Source organism: Opisthorchis viverrini (assembly GCF_000715545.1).
Source record: "Opisthorchis viverrini unplaced genomic scaffold opera_v5_15, whole genome shotgun sequence".
NCBI classification, from domain to species: Eukaryota; Metazoa; Platyhelminthes; class Trematoda; order Opisthorchiida; family Opisthorchiidae; genus Opisthorchis; species Opisthorchis viverrini.
This window is the reverse complement of record NW_008751671.1, coordinates 2,728,144-2,733,687: the sequence shown is the minus strand read 5'-3', so window position 1 is coordinate 2,733,687 and position 5,544 is coordinate 2,728,144.

Genomic DNA, 5,544 nt, shown 5'->3' with positions numbered 1-5,544 from the left:
CTAAAAATCATGAGTATCTAGTGTGAACAAACAGGTACCTTTGAAAGCAGAAGGGACACGGCAAACAACGTAGGTACGAGCATGTTTCTCACTAAAATGCACAAAGGAAAATAAATGTGCTTTAAGGTGAGCAGAAAAACACTGTTCTTTGGTGGATACAACGGAAAATAGAGCAGTAGTGTTTACAGTGGGGATGACACTCACTACTCGACCCATCAAGTATGACGGTTTTGATTGTAATATGGAAGCAGTGAACGGAAAATGGCAAGGCTGGAGGGAATCTGTAAGCAAAAATGAGGTATCTACCTTCGCGCCATTGGTGCCAGTTTGCCATGGATTCTAAGATAGATAAAAGTGAAGCATCGGGTGTTCCGCATGGTGACTGGGCTAGGAAGAGTTATTCCCTTGTTCAGTTGACAGAAGGCTGAGACTTTGCTATCCCAGAACAACCACTCTAACTTCGAGACTCTCACTAAAACTTTCACGTGAGACCGAAACCAATTCACTGATCAGTATTGATTAGCTTACTCACTAGTGCCCGCAGCGGAATAAATTAATGTTTTTGTTACGGAAAAATCAACCAAAAAGCCGAAGAAACTAGTGGGGATAATATCTGCAAAAACCATACGGGACCACACGTATAACAGAGGGAGTAAGGATAGGACGGATAAGCGTTAATCCTGATCTTGGCTAATCTGGCAATGAAGTAAGTTTGAAAAGAGTGTATAAGTTTTCCAGAGTCGCCGGTTTCTGAGAACAAACAAGAAAGGTTCTGAGAGACAATGACGGACTTGCATTTGCTAGGCGTATCTAAAAGTAAAAGGGGGAGTTGCAGAAGTGTATGAATTGTGAAGTAGAAAAGAAAACGCGAGTTCAAAAGAACAATGCCCGTGGCAGTAGCCACAGGATAAAGAAAAACTGAGCTCTGATGGTAGAAATTTACAGAGGTTTCACGATCACTGTAAGGGGTGCAGTGGGACACAAAACGTTCCGCTGAACTTGGTACAAAGTGAAGGTGCGTGGATTATTCCCGTGATTATCCACGGGGGGAAGAAAATTTGAACTCTGTAACTTGAGAGCAATTGAGGATAAAAAAATCTGTGTACCATGAACAGGACACGGCAGAAACTGTCGTTTGGACCAGAGTCGACGGAAAGTGTATTTGAAGCGAAATGGTGAAGGGTAAGTCATGTGGGGGGGGATGAGAAGTTTAAAGTAATCGCAGTTGATAAACTCCGATTGGGGGTGGTAACAAGGTTATCGTTTAGTTGCTTGATAGGCCGCAGACAGTCACCACCTAAGTGAGGTGAGGCAGAGGCCGGGGACTGATATATGAGCAATTCAGCACGAAGAGCCTCACGTCCAACTCTATCGAAAACCTTCAATGCGTTCAGACAAACTAGTCTGTTTCATCAAGGATGTCTAGGGCAGACGATCAGAAGTAAATAAATAAATAAACCATTCAGCAGTAAAAACTTTCCGGTGCTTAGCTGCTATGCCAACCGAAAGAAGCATGAGGACTGGGATAGTGCCAGGTTACCCAAGCCTAGACAGAGGAAGTCGAGAAGCAGAAGTCGGGTTCGAACCGCGGGAAGGCTAGAAGTGGAAGATACACGTTAACATGTCACCAACATAGCGGTGAGAGTCCAAGAAGGTATTGCAATCGTAACCACGCAGAAGCTAGTTGGTCAGGTGTTCAACTTTCCAAGGGCAGGGAAACACTAGTGACAGGTGGAAGAGGCAAGCAACGCTAGGAACGACTTCTGGAGCTGTTGTAACTGTATTTTCCTCAGCTTAGTTCTCGGTCTGAGCCTCCCAAGCTAGCGTTCACGTCAAAACAAACACCAAAGGTGCACAAAGGTCTATTAACGCCCAAAACGAAATCAGGAACAGTTGTACAGCGCTTCGTATATATAGCGTAAGCGGCTATAACTTTCTGGAATTTCTGACGCGTTCTGGAGCTCCATTGGCAACCGGCATTTGGCCAATACTGGGTCATGATTGGCTGTTGGGTCCAGATTGTTGACCAATCAGATCTCGTCTTGATGCCGGACCGGCAAGCGTCCCGAATTTTGGGCCAACCTCGAGCGGGCCAGGCTTCTCGGCCGTAGCAGCGCCTAAAGACGTGCGGTATAGTGGGATCCGCTTTGATTCCTGCCTAACAGGATCCGAAACCCGAAGCACCGAGGGTGTGATGCGATCCGCAGGTTGGCTTCAATGAGTGAATGGAAGTACAAGGCTGGAAAACCTTCTATGTGGTAATGACAGCTAAGGACAAATGGGTGGTAACTGATGGGCAGAGTGGAACTATTGTTAGGGGTGATATAGTTGTTTCGGAGGTAGGAAGCTGAATAAAAATTTTAGCTATTCACCGGTGAGAGCTTTACTGTCTTTTTGGAAAAAGGAATGAGATGAACCATTAATAAATGGAAATTATGACCGACGGCTTCTGCAGGGGTTCAGGAGGATCGAGTCTTCGCGACTGCATCTCATAGTTGATCACCTCTGTGGCTGACAAATATATCCCTGACCATGCCGATAACAACAACGGAATATTTATGACCAGTCACGGACTGTTAGGGAGAATTCGGCAGTGATTCCGCTTGCAATTAGGCACTGCACGACCAAGAAGCCTAGCCCGCACGCGACAAGCTTAAATAGCAGCAGGCATACCGAACGCTCAGATATAACTGAAACAACTGAATGGCCCTCAAGCTTCTGAACCTTCTTTGGCACTGTCCTTGAAGACAAACCGATTTATTTCGGAATTCTAGAGTAACAGGACGCGTTCATCCCTCAAGTTTGAGAAACAGGGAAGCCTAAGTCAGTACATCATTCACTATCTACGTCAGTTTATACGTTCCCATTCAAACGATGTAGTCATCCTATATACTCGAACTGAATCTGTGTACGTATATTTCAGCTCATCTATGCTTGTTATTAGACACGCAAAACGTCGTCCATTCTCGATAACTCAGAGTGCCTTCTAATTCTCTCTCGGAGGCATTAAAAAAATCACATTGAGCCGCACGTACACTATACAAAAGAGCTCAGTTGGTTATGGAAGTTAACACCGCGATAAGGTCCATCTTCATCATTCAGTACAACACGACATCGAAGTTAGATACTGATGCTCCGCTGCCGTGCATAATTTATTTGAAAGACTTATTGTGAAAAGAATAAAAAATCGGTCAGCCGTAGCACCCTTTCGGTGCCTAACTGCCATGTCACCAGAAGGAAGCATGAGGACTGGGATACTGGCAAGATGCAGAAGCCTGGATAAAAGAAAACGAGATGCAGCCTCCCAATTCGTCTTATTGACATGTACACTGAAATTAACTGCGGTGGTACATGGTGACATGTCCTGGCCGCTGTCGTGGGATTGTTGGAACAGATCTGTATATACTAAGCGGCCCACTCCGAATGTAAGACAACTGTTACAATTACAGTCTTATAATCCTGGCTTCTCTGATCCAGTGAGGCGGAAGTGCATTGGATAGTCTCAGGTTAGTGGTAGTCTTAATTTCACGTCATAGAAGCACAGTGGTCTATCGGTGGTTGGCGGTACGCAGCCGAATCTCCTTTCTCGAGTCAAACATCGAGGATCGGGCTTTGATTGGTCAACAAGGTGAACTGAAGGCCGTAGAGTATTTCATGCGACTGCTTGGAGCCGGTGGTGGTGGGGATATGACTGCAAGTAGAGTGGGTTTCGGGTTTCTGACGGATTCACAGGGTCGAGGCTTTCACCCAAGTTGCCCGGGTCGGATTTGTTCATGTCCTTCAACGACTGCCGTTAACCTGAACAAGAAGCGAAAAAAGGATGTGGGGTTGTCGTTTAGGTTCTAAGCGCAGTGCAGTACACTTGCCAGGGCAAGGACTAGCACTCAAAGCGTCTAATGGTGGTTTGAACTGGGTACTATGTGGAGCTTGGACAACCGTCTGAGGAAGGTGATTTCGCGCAGCAACTGCCCGAAATGAGAATTTTGCCTAAGCCCGGGTCGGATATGTTCATGTCCTTCAACGACTGCCGTTAACCTGAACAAGAAGCGAAAAAAGGATGTGGGGTTGTCGTTTAGGTTCTAAGCGCAGTGCAGTACACTTGCCAGGGCAAGGACTAGCACTCAAAGCGTCTAATGGTGGTTTGAACTGGGTACTATGTGGAGCTTGGACAACCGTCTGAGGAAGGTGATTTCGCGCAGCAACTGCCCGAAATGAGAAAACGTTTTGCCTAATAAAAGTGCGCACTTCGAGCTTCAACATCTCCTTGCCATATTCCCGGCGTGTTAGCTGGGTCAGTGGTAGCCAAACCTTGTTCACACAGAAGACAATTAGGTATTAGGTCTCCTCGGAGGCGACGACACTCCAGGGTTAAGAGGTTAAGATCCGCCAGACGGGTTTCGTCGTCCACGGATTTAAGGCCGGCGGCCTTTTTCATAGCAACTCGTTGGACAAGTTCAATAAGGATTACGTCCTTATTGCGTCCTGAGTAGACATATCCAAGTCATACCCAAGGAGCGGTCTGACATAGTCCCCGTAGATGGAAGTCCATGCGAGTAATAAAAGAGAGGGTGCACCGAATCATCCGTAGAATGGCGAATGCCTTTTGAACCGATTACCCATGGTGCAGGCAGAGGACAAGTTTGATGAAAGCCTATACCCTAATCCTTCTTGACATCTATCCTTGTGATATCTTCTGGTCCGTTCTCACCATGCACAACAAAGATGTTCGCTTGCACCCCTCCGAAAGACCACTGACGCACTTTTCGTTGTTAAGAGGTGTCGGTCCAACAACCACTGCTTTGCAGCGTCTCCATCCATATCGATGGCGGTGGCATTTGAACTCCATGATTTCAGGTCGTCCGCTAAAAAAGAACGTCTGGAAGGTCGTTGACGTAGATAAAAAACAGAAGTGATCCCAAAACGGAACTCCAATGGTGTCCGGCGCCGGAGAAGAGCAGGTCGAGCCTACTTACAATCGAAATGGCCCTATGAAAACACCCTAATCCGGCGTAGAATAACCCCTTGTGTGACGAGGTCGGGGACAGAACAAAGGCCTGCACATTGTTCTCTGTAGATTTTAGATGCTACTATTGGGTTACTCGTGGTTACCCGTTCCTGTCCCTCAAGGGTCTTGATGTCGGGGATTGCACGGACCACCACTGGTGTAAAGCCGTTGTCCGGTATATCCAACGTGTCCGGAGACGTGAGGCCCGATTAACCCAATGCCATGTCGACCTCAAAAATGCGTCACCAACCGGCTGCGGGCCAAAAAATTCACGCCCCGATTAATCAGAACGTGGTCCAATCACGGAAGTGCTTTCTCAGTACTTCACTCCATGTAGGGGGATCCTAGCTAGATATCGTGGAAAGTTCCGTGAGCACATTTCTTTCTCCATTACCTACCTTCACAAGTTCCGGTGACTTTCAGAGTACTTTATTACGCAGAAAAACAACACAGCGCCGATGCAGAAATGTATGCAGCATACCCAATCAGCACCCGGGTGCGGAAAATCCGTACTCACTCCCGGGATTTCTGCCCCCAGT